At 35.3% G+C, this 12,254-nt stretch overlaps 1 protein-coding gene across 2 annotated transcripts in view; it reads right to left on the minus strand.

Moving 5' to 3' along the window:
- Window positions 1-2,941: 2,941 nt before the first annotated feature.
- Window positions 2,942-12,254, minus strand: part of LOC114272602 (disease resistance protein At4g27190) — a 63,215-nt gene continuing 53,902 nt past the window's right edge. The window contains exons 6-7 of one of the 2 annotated variants that reach the window (XM_082879340.1): window positions 3,880-3,959; window positions 2,942-3,234 (exon numbers count right to left, since the gene is read on the minus strand). The gene's annotated coding sequence lies outside the window, so the exon portion shown is untranslated. The remainder of the gene's footprint in view (window positions 3,235-3,879; window positions 3,960-12,254) is intronic. The other variant, XM_082879339.1, reaches the window with a different exon arrangement.

Consider the following 12,254-nt stretch of genomic DNA (forward strand, 5'->3'; position numbering starts at 1 on the left):
GCCATCACGGCCCCAAACTACTAGGGGCGGTTTGGGGTCGTGACAAATCTCATAGTTCTACCACTATAGCTAACACGTCGATATAAATGATCATGCATGCAGAGTGATACCATATAGTAAGGTGACATTTTATAAGTTCAAAATATTATACAAAAAGTATCTTTTCTTAAAATTTCACTTGAACCTTTAAGAAGACTCCTTGCCATAAATGTAGTCTCTCATCATTAGGAAGCCATAAATTCTCTTTAAAAACAAATACACTTAAGAAAGAACATCACCTTAAATTTATTAACCCAATTCCAAATTATTTCTCATTTCGTTTCCATTTTAATATTCTACATTTCATTTCCATTCTAATATTACACGTTTCATTTCCATTTCCAATTACCATACTCTATAACATCAAAATCCAAAGGATTAGAGTTCAAACATAACACAAGAACCACAAACCCTTTTTAATTCAATTTCCCAACTACTTACAAAACAAAGCTCATAATCTTCCCTTTTGTCACAAGCAATCCATTGAGTTCATCATCACTAGCCCCTAATCCAATTACCCACATGATGCCAATTTCAATCCTTAATCCATTTTCCTTCAGTTCATTTTCGGTTCATTTATTCTTCTCAATTCATGAGTCAATTTCATTATCTTTCAACAACCAAACTGAGGCTACAACTCAGTGGTTTTCCAATCATACAAAAAACACATAAACACTTCAAACTGCCATTTTATGGATATTTCGTCTGCAGGATCGGCACCCATGTATAAATTTCGAGATTTTCACCCAGGACACTCTAGCCAACTTAGTTATAATAGAGTCCATCCCCTTTCTCCTCCCAAACAAACATACACATACAATGTATTTAATCGCATAATCACACATGGAGTACATCCCCTTTCTCCTCCCAAACAATCATGCATATACAATGTATTAAAACACACAGTCATATTCAATGACAACCATTTCTCAGACTTATCATATTATTTACTCTTTTCAACTAGCACAATACATGTGATCCAAAATATGATTTACAAAATGAAACAAGTGCACTTCAAACATAACACAAGAATTTCCAAAATCTCTTTCTAAAACATACAGATTAAATCCTCAAATCCATTGCATGCTCCATGATATGCATGATTTATAAATAGTCTGGTTTGCCTAGTCAACATGTAATTTCTACAACAATCATAGCTATCCTCCACTGATAGCCCAAAACAAATATATCTAAACCGATAAATAAATTCCTTTAAAGATATGCTTTTTTTTTGCCAAAATCTCATATGGGAGTGATAATAAATATCAAGCTCCACCATCATCATTAATAATCCTCTAATTTCACATTTACAATGACAATTTCAATTATTTGTACAAAATAACAATTTGATCCAATTAGGGCAAAACTCCCTCTTTTTTTTCTTTTTCTTTTTTTCCAAATATCAACCCAAACTCAATACAACCTAACACAACTCAACTTAATTCGACACAATTCAACATAGTCAACATAATTCAACATGATCAACACTATTCAACATGATTCAATTCAACACCACTAAATGTAATTCAACATAATTCAAGGTGAACTATTAAATTCTCATTTCATCCCAAGTCTCATGTCATCCATATCATTAACAAATCTTTTTCCCCAAATTTCACTTCATATTATAGCATGATTTACAATATCCATAATAAAGGTTCATTCGCTAATTTTTAACATAATTTTCAAACACTTCCAAAATTCAATTAAACTTGTATATATATAATTCAACCTCTCAATTTCATGATTCTACTTTCAACTTAGGCAAAATCATTAATTTTCGTCATGAGTCAACTTAGAGTTTTCAAGAAATATCAAGACTTTCAAGAAAAATTAAAACTTCTCACACCACTACTTTTTATTCCAATTTTCCCATTGATTATACACCTAAGGTTCATAATCCACAATCTTAACCTAGCAATTGAACCCCAACACTTCAAACCCTAAACCCACAAATTCCATGATATAACACTATATGCTCAAAAATGTAGATTTTGCATTTCTATAATCAAAATACCACAAATCTATCTATTAATGCAAGTATTGAAGAAGAAATAGGACCCCTACCTTAAGATTGGAAGCTATGGGTGAAGACCCATCTTCAAACTTCAATGGAATCACAAAATAATCGGTAAAAGTCTTGATCCATGCTTGTTCTTCAACCTTGTTAAAAGATTTTGGGTGAATCTTTGGTAAAAAGTAGAGAAATCAAGAGTTTGGAAGGTAAGGTTTTCAGGTTTGGAGGATGAGAGGAGAAGAGAGGGAGAAAAAATATAATTTTTGGGCCAAAAAGTCACTTTATAATGTCTGTTAGCGACCTGGTCGCTCAAGTGAAGGAAGCTTGGCTCGAGCATAGAAAACAAGCTCTCAGATTCTCTGAAAAACGCACACTTCACTCGAGCAAAGAAAAGCTCGATCGAGTGAGCATGCTTCTAGCACAGAAACGCAAAATTCAAACAGCTATAACTCTCTCGTCCGGACTCCGTTTAGAGTCGTTCTTGTGTCCAAATTGAAGCCCCGGAAACAAGCTTTCCAATGGTTCTGGCCTCACATTCAAAGTCAAAGTATGGAAAAATAAAAGGGAAAAAGAGTGACGGCTGTTCGTAGGAAGATTATCTGAATTAAAGTTTTTGGTCCAATCTTACTTTACCATCATGTTACCACTTCGATCAATGTCCCAAAATAAATCAAGGAGACTCCAAATACACTAATAAAAATGTCAAGGGCAATCTTACTTTCTGTGCTCGAGCAGCCCACCTGCAAATGCGCGAGATACTAGGAGCAACAATTCTACGCTCGAGCGCCACTTCTTGCACTCGAGCGGTCACCTGAACAGGTTGTCACATCCAAAATCATACAAATTCTATCTCATCAGCATGTCCAAGAACCAAGAAGAGTAATATGACATTGCATTTAGGTTTATTACTACCACACACACACACACACACACACATATATCATTTCTTATACAGCTATAGGTAGCTGAATAGTTTTACAACAAACACACTAACGTACTAGTTAGTAAATGACAACGTAGACACAAATGACGGGAATTAGAAGTCATCTAACAATTTATTTTTATTTTTTATGTTTTTTCTTTTTAACTTAATGGAAGAAACAATAAGTTTGCCATTGACTGTGGGAGGGTAATCCAGCATACTCCAATCTCAGCAACTTGAACTCGATCATATATAACTGCACACCAAAATATTGACGGAGTCAAAGTAAAACAAAATATACAATTCCCTCCAAAAAATTATTGGAAGATGCATGGAGATTTTATAACTACAAAAAGCATTTTGAATTTAATCATTTAAGAAAACAAAATTCAAAATTCTTTAACATAGACTTTTAGATTTTGCATTTGAGAAGTGATTTGTGAAAGAGACTAATGAATAAAATAAAAATTCAAATAATTTCTCTTATTGAATTAATATGTACCTTTTGATTAGTTTTTTTATTTATTTATTTTAGCAAATTTTTAATAAAGGGACTCAAATCTTAACATTATATTTGGATTTTGAATTTTGTTGCAAAGCATCTATTATTTTTTACTACATGTTCATTTTTTTGTTAGGAGTTTTTTTTATGAAGGGAGAGGACTAGAGCATATCATATATATCTTGTGTTATTTGTTTTGTTTTTTCACCTTTTTTTCATGTTTTATTATTTATTTATTTATTTTGGAATGATTAAATTTCTGCATAGCATATTTGTCAAGAGAAAACAAATAGATTAAATAAATTTAGTGTATTTTACTTCATTTTCTTTTTATTTGAATTCACAATCCCTCCACAAATTCATGATTTTTTAACATAGCCTACAGTAAGAGAGTTAAACCTGAACTCAAGTTGCACCAAAGCAACAGAGAGTGTCCTAATAGGAAAAAGGTTTGCTGCTTGCCAATACCAATTGCCTGTCTAGATATATATAAATATACATTAAAAAGTTGTTAGTGTCACGAGTTTAACAATATTATAATAGGGTATTTGGTATAGATTATTTGAGTTATTTACAATACATATATATTTTTAAACTGTGTTAGATATTTTAGTGAACCTTTTATTTATACATTACATAACCGAAATAATTTCAATAAACTAAAAGCATAAGAAGACTATTTAGGACATGGAGAAAGGGTGTTTTTATTTTTATTTTTTTTTTTTTTTTTTTTTTGTTGTTATCAACTTTTAGCTTACCAGCTACACCAAACATGTCAAATAAAAGGAGCTACTACAAAACACACTCCTATTTTGGAGTGTAGCACATGCAAATTAAGATTTTTTTTTTTTGTAATTTTAATACAACTTTCAGTGATAAGCAGAAGGATAACAATAAATCATAATTAAATATCATTTAGAGATAACCAATAAATTCTCTAGTTAAACCAAAATAACAATTACAGTAAGACATAATTAAATTATAGCCAATATTATGAGAAGTTATAATCAACACCAAAATGCATCATAATCAAATATCACTTGAGGTATTATAAAAAAAAAATGGTTATAACCAAAATAACATCAATAATTAATTAAAACTAAATGAGTCATAACTAATGATCACAAAAAGTCTGGCATATAATACATCATTTTTTAAAGTGTTATATAGAATTCCCTTATAAATATTGTGAAATATGTATACACACACACACACACATATATATATATAATATGAGGAAATTCTATGCTTTGGTTTACACTTTTGTGTCTTTGATTATGACATGTTATGTTGTCAGTGATGACAAGTTGTGATATTGGTTATGAAATTATTTCGGTTATGATTTAAGAGTTGTTTGATTATACCCCATTTGATATTTGGTTATAACTCTTTTATATATATATATATATATAGATATATATGATTCCCATAGTATTGAGTTATGTCATTTGCGATAATCAAACTCACAAATAACATAACTTGTACATGGTAGCATTACCCTATATATATATTGGGCAAATTATGACGGTAGTCCCTGTGCTTTACCTCTTGTGTCATTTTAGTTTTTGTATTTTCAGTTGGCTCGATTTTGACCCTGAATTTATGATTTTGTCTCAATTTGATTCAATTACAACTCTTAGCATTTTTTAATGAAAAATACGCATATGAGTATCACGTGTCATATTCTTGAGGGTAAAATTATAAACGTATTCAACTCAGTTAGTTAATCTCAATCAATTTAGTGATAATTTTCCTTAAAAAACTAGCAATATTATTAATTGGATCAAATTGAAATAAAATTTAAGATTAGAGTAAAAATTGAATTAATTGAAAGTGTAGAGATCAAAATAACACAAGAAGTAAAATATAGGGACCGCCATTGTAATTTTTTGTTAAATAAAGGAGAATCAACTTATTATATTCAGCTGATAAAATCATAACTAGAAGCACTCCAGTTATAAAAATCTCAACCAAATGATTACATTGCATGATCATGTGTTTTTCAATTGATGTTATAACATGTTAAATGCATTACCTACTGAGCTTTTGCTCACCCTAAAGCTAACCATTTTTAGGAAATGAAGGTGAAGTACATCCTAAGTGACTATTTTGGGAAGATGAAAACTTTTGGGGTGTGAAAGCTTTTGTTTGAAACTATTCTATATGTGTGCTTGATGCAGTTTTGGTGACAATATGCCGACTTGTGTTTTGGTGTACCAAAGGACAAATTTCGAGGGAAAATTAACTTGTAACTGATTTTTGTTGTATCATTTCTTACTTGTTGAACTATTTTATTTTGTTTATGAATGTAATGAGACAATGTTGTAAAGCTTGGAAATAGTTTAATGGGGAAGAAGTGCTGTGGAATTGTATCATTATCTATTTATCTACTATTTGTATCTATGTGGATTGAGATAGGGGAACAGGATTTGGGAGGTGTTTTCCTGGGGCATTACAAATTGGTATCAGAGCTAATCGAGTTTGAATACCTGGAGCTCATAGGAAACAGCTTTACCACATAGGGTTATCATGTTAGCAAGGGACATTGGTTTGCTTTGCGTGTTTTACCTGTCTGTGTGATTATGTGGGTATGGAGTTAGTCTCTTGGGATATGACTTGTGTCTATTGCAGTCATCGAAATCTTTTTTGGAAAGGCACTTGTTCAATGCCTTTTCCACTAGGAGGTCCTTGAGTACCATGGGACTAGTCAAAAATCTTGAGGGAGTAACTCGTGTGTGCTCTATGTGTTTATGTGACTATGTGGTGTGCTTTATGTGACCTAGACATCTACATAGGTATGTGTCTAACTCATGTTCGACATATGAGTTGACATATAGTGTATGGATTGTGAGTTAAATCTTTCCTCCTTACCTCTATATAGGATGTCTACATGCGGTAGAGGTTGTGGCATGTAGCACTTGTGTCCTTTAAACTATTGGAGAGTGTATTTAATTCCTTTATTTTTTATTTTGGGAGTCATTGGAGTCATTGTATCTTGGTTTTAGAGGAATCCAATTCGATTTGGACTTGTTGGGATTATTCGTTCACGCTTGTTTTCGTTGCAAAGTTCTTTGGGAACTTGGAAAATTTGTTCTGGTGTCAACACTAGTCTTCCTGGGGGTTGACACCACCTTTCTGCCTTGCTCTTAGTGTCTCTGTTGGTTTAAAGGGTCAACACCACCGGCTCCAAGGGTCGACCCTTGTCTGCTGTTGTGTTCTAGGTGTTGCTACTGAAATAAAGGGCCGACACCTCTAGTTCCAAGGGTCGACCCTTGTCTGCTACACACATTGGTGTCTCAGCATTTCTTCATAAGGGTCGACACCACTGTCCTAAGGGTCAACCCCTGTGAATAAATTTCAGATTTTTTGGTGTGGCTTGGGCCCTATTTTTTGGAGATTTTGACTTATTCTTTTCATTTACTTTGGGGCTATTATTTTACTACTATAAATAGGCTCCAAACACACTTTTCTCATTATTTTCTTTCCTCTCTCTTTCTCTCTACACCGTGAGTCTCCCTTCTCTCTCTCTAAACTCAACTTTTTCACTTAGATCTTTGGATCTACTCACCTAGAGCCATCTTTTCACCTTGATCCTTTGAGAAAGGTCGTAGATCTCGTCAAGGACTTTTTTCTTTTTCTTTTTTCTTTTTTCTTTTTTTTATCCAAGTAGTTCGTGGTTTTGTCGCCGATGATTTTTGGGTTGTCTCCTCTTCGCTTCAAGAGGTAAGGATTTCTTGGCTCCTTTTCAATTCCTCGTCTATAGATAGACATATGGTAGATTTTATTGCATAAAAATCATATTCATTATAGATTTCCTTGAAAGACATGAAAAGGATCTAGGGTTTGATATTTGTGATTGAAGTTGTTTAGTTGGTTATTGTTTGGGTTAATTGGGAAGTAGTTTAACATGTTTATGTTGAGAGGGAGGAAAGCCCTAATTTAGTATTGTTGACTTAATGGATTTAAAAGGGAGGAAGTTGAATAACCTTTTTTATTTTGTTAATATGGATTATGTAATTGAGTTAATATCTAAAAGGGAGAGGTAACCATGGTATTAAAACTGTTTGGATTAATCATGTTGAGTGGGATTGAGTTGTGGCTTTGGCATCAATGATGCGGTTTTTAATTAAATGAAGAGAATGAATTTTTCCAAAATGATTGGAGTAGTATGGATTTGAAAATAAGGAAAATTGTTTTTTGGAAAGAAAATGACATCACCCTTCGTAAATTAATAATGAACTTGAGGTCGGATTTTGAAACATTTGCATATTATTATTATTGGACTTAAGGTCTCGTGGGTATTGGATTGTTGTCTTATGTGTATTTAATACATATGCTTAGAGGTTTTGTCCTTAGTCATCGGTGGAGGATGGCATTGTTGTGTTGAATAATATCGTGTATGTAGTACACTTGTGTTACTATGCATTCTAGTATGTCAAGATGGTTGGAAATGTTCACGCGCTGAGAATGAAAGGTATCATTACCTTCCAGCTAGCGCATGGAAAATTGGTCGCGCTTAGAATAAGAAGTACTAGTACCTTCCAGCTAGCACCTGGAGAACTTGGTAGAGGTACCATTACCTTCTAGTCGGTGTCTGGTAAATTGGCAGAGGTACCATTACCTTCCAGCTTGTGTCTAGTAAATTGGCATTTCGTTATGAAAAGGTGTATTCTTTGCATACTGTGCTTATGGCAGGTAGAGCATTGTTTCGTTTCTCATTTTGTCTCAATGTATCCTTATCTATCATGAGTAGGTGATGGTTATGGTTGGGTGAGGCCGGATTGTTTTATGTGATAGTGTAGTAATCATTGGACATGTATTGATTTTGTGTTCGTGTTAGGACATATATGTATGTACATAAGCATATTAGGCGAGTTGTTGAAGTGTTTCTTGATTATGGACTTAGTGCCAAGGGAATGTGATGAATGTATCAGAAGTGAACATATGTTTTGTATTGGGCGTAAATAATGAGAAATAATCGGGTTTTGTGAAAGTATTTTAAAAAACAACCAATTGTGATGCGTTATTTATAAATGGAAACTTTTAATTAAAAGTGAATTGTTTGTGTTGTTGGCTAAATTGAATGATTTTAAAGAAAAGTACCTGTATAAGTATATGTTCAGTATAAACCGTCGCATTATGTATATGATATGATATAAAGCATTCCTGATCATAGCTATCTATATGTTGTTATTGTTTAGGATCATGTTGAGATCCCTACTGGACTTTATGTTCATCCCACGTTGCTAATCCTTTTTCAAGTGAACGTCGAGAAGTGTATCAAGGTCAAGGATCTTCTTTATCTGTTGGCCACGGGGCCTTTTATTTGTGGGTGGAATGCCATTGATGTAAAGGGGTTAAACCGTTTCCCTTAATTTAAAAGATGTAAGCCTACTGCAATTTATTTAATTATAACTATTGTTGCATTCATATTGTATTCGGATGAGAGAATCTTTATTCATTTGTTCTTATAAATGTAAAGAGTTTCCACATGTTATCTCTGAAATTGAATTTATAACAATGGTTTGGTAATGGAATCTGAGTAACCAGAAGTAGGGCGTGACATGGCAAGCCACGCAGGGGTAGGCGAGACATACCGGCTCAGCAAGACCTATCTCCTCAAGAAGAAGGGGTAAGACAAAATGATGCGACAGTCCCTCTGACCCAAGATACAATGGGGGCATTAGCTTGAGAGATGGCTGGGGCTTTTCCTGAATCCATAGAAATACTGTGCGCCAAGCACGCGGTGAGGACAATTGAAAGGGAGACTCAAAGTTCCTTATTGAAGAAGGAATTCTTTCGCTCCAATCCAACTGAGTTTAGTAGTGGACCCGATCCAATGAAGGCAGATGAATGGTTAGAGCAGATCCTTAAGCCATTTGAGATTTTGGACATTCGAGGATAGGGAGCTTCGGGTGGCATTGGAGTCTTACCAACTAAAAGGGGAGGTTGATCAATGGTGAAAGTTCATTGAACACAAAGTAGAGCATACTTGGGAGGCGTTTACCCACGCCTTCCAAGAGAAGTTTTTGCCTCCCACGGCTAGGGAGAGGTTAAGAAAATAGTTCGAGGATTTAAGGAAATTGGACACCCTAGTGGCGGAATTTGAGGCCACCTTTACTAGTCTAGCACGTTTCTCGTCCGAGTTTGTGGTGACCGAGGAGCGTCGGCATCTAGAATTTGAGAAGAGATTGAGGCCCAAAATTTTGATGAAGGTAATGGGTAAAATGTATAGGGAGTATGATAGACTGGTGGAGGCTGTAGCTCATGTAGAGAATATGTTAGAGGCTGAGAAAACTTGATAGAGGCATAAGAGGCCGAGTTACATAGAATCCAGGAGTAATACTGGATCTTCCAAGAAATCTAGAGGTCCTTCTTCTTCTTTCCAATACCCCATCAAGCTAAGTTATAGGGGTTTGTTTCTGTGAGAAGTTCTAAAAGCATGGGCCCTACCCACGTTACTTGTTTCAGATGTGGTCAGCAAGGTCACAAAGTAGCCAAATGCAAACAAAATCCTGGTCATCAACAACAAACTCATTCTCAAAGCAAAGCCCAAGGAAGAGGCCAGTTGCCTACATGTTATCATTGTAAGCAATCAGGGCATATGAAGAGGTCTTGTCCACAACTAGTCATGATAAGGAGTGCTTCTAGATCCCAAAGTTTTGGGAGTTATCAGGAAGGCCAAGGTCAGAGGCAGAATTACCAATCAGTTCAGTCCAGGCAGACATTAAGGGCAGTACAACGGGCCGCATCAACACAGTTAACACAACCGACCAACGTTTTGACAGGAGATCAAGGTGAATAGAGCCTCCAAGGGCGAGTTTATGCAGTCACTGCTACTGAACAATCATCTGGACCATCAGTGATAAGAGGTACCTACCTTATCTATAACACTTAGGCCAGCGTATTGATAGACACTGGAGCATCTCATTCATTTATCGCATCTGTATTCGCATCCACTTTGGGCTTAAAAGTAAAACAACTAGCATCTTCCATCGTGGTTAAGTCGCCAATCAAGGGTCTGGCTATCTTAAATCAAGGGTGTTATGGGTGTGTAATCGAGGTAGTTGAACGTCAACTGTCTTTTAATTTGGTATTGTTGGAGATGTCGGGTTTGATGTCATTCTTGGTATGGACTGGTTATCCTCTTATCGTGCCATCATAGATTGCTACCGTGGAAGGGTTACTGTATGTACCGCTAGGGGGGACTATTTTTATTTTCTGGGGAATAGAGCCGATGAAGGGTTGTTACCATTGTATGACCCGCAAAGTCGAGGCAAACTTAGTTTTCTTCTTGCAACTATTGTCGATGATAAGAGTAATACAATTAGAGAAATATTTCCTAAGGTGGTTTGTGAGTATCCAACTGTTTTTCCTGAGGATCTCACGGAGTTACCACATTATCGTGTGGTAGAATTCTCTATAGATCTGGTGCCTGGTGCAACACCCATCTCCATGTTGCCATATAGATTTGCCCTAGCAGAGCTACTTGTCCTAAAGGAGCAATTACAGGAATTGTTAGACAAGGGTGTTATACGCCCTAGTACCTCGCCATAGGGAGCACCGACTTTCTTTGCCAAGAAGAAAGATGGTTCATTGCGTTATGCATCAACTATCGTAAGTTAAATAGAGCCACAATCAAAAACAAATATCCCTTGCCCCACATAGATGATCTTTTTGGCCAACTCAAGGGTTCTCATTGCTTCTCAAATATAGATATAAGATTAGGCTATCATCAGCTACTAGTGAAGAAGGAGGATATCCCTAAGATGGCTTTTCGTACAGGATACAACCATTACGAATTCCTTGTGGTGCCATTTGTTCTAACTAATGCTTCCACCACCTTTATGGACATAATAAATAGAGTCTTTCAAGATTGTCTTGATAAGTTCATGGTAGTCTCTATGAATGATTTCCTCATCTATTCACCTTTTGAAGAGGAGAACAAGAAGCACCTTCACATTGTTTTATAATTGCTTCGGAAACACCAATTGTACGCTAAAATTGAAAAGTGTGAGTTTTGGCTTTCAGAAGTAAAGTTTTTGGGCCACATAGTCTCAAGAGAGGGAGGGAGTCACTGTAAATTCTTCAAAAATTAAAGTAGTGTTGAAGTGGAAACGACCTAAGAATGTTTTCGAGATTCGTAGCTTTTTGGGTCTTGTCAGGTATTATAGATGGTTTATGAAGGATTTTTCTATCCTAGTGGCACCACTAACCAAGTTGACTAGAAAAGGGGTGAAATTCGTTTGGAATGAATCATGTGAAAAGTCTTTCTTAGAATTGAAAACTAGATTGACCTCAACACCAATCTTAATTATCCTGGAGAGAGGGTTGGGTTATACAATGTACTACGATGCTTCTAGAGAGGGATTGGGATGTGTCTTGATACAAGAAGGTAAAGTTGTGGCATACGGGTCACATAAACTAAAAACTCACGAGACAAACTACCCCACTCACGACCTTGAATTAGTGGCATTCCTTTTTGGTTTGAAGCTATGGAGGCACTACCTTTATGGAGAAAAGTTCGATGTATTCTCAAACCATAAGAGTCTCAAGTATTTATTCTCCCATAAATATTTGAATTTGCGCCAAAGAAGGTGGATGGAATACATGGAAGATAATGACTTCGAATTACATTATCATCCTAGGAAGGCCAATGTGGTGGTCGATGCCTTGAGTAAAAAGTTGTTGAGTTCGGTCAATAGCCTTGTCGTGAGGGAGTGGAAGATGCTAGGTGAACTAAGTGAGTTCACTGTACAACTTGGAGAATCACC

Source organism: Camellia sinensis, chromosome 7 (genome assembly GCF_055761805.1).
Source record: "Camellia sinensis isolate YWXY chromosome 7, ASM5576180v1, whole genome shotgun sequence".
Lineage (NCBI taxonomy): Eukaryota > Viridiplantae > Streptophyta > Magnoliopsida > Ericales > Theaceae > Camellia > Camellia sinensis.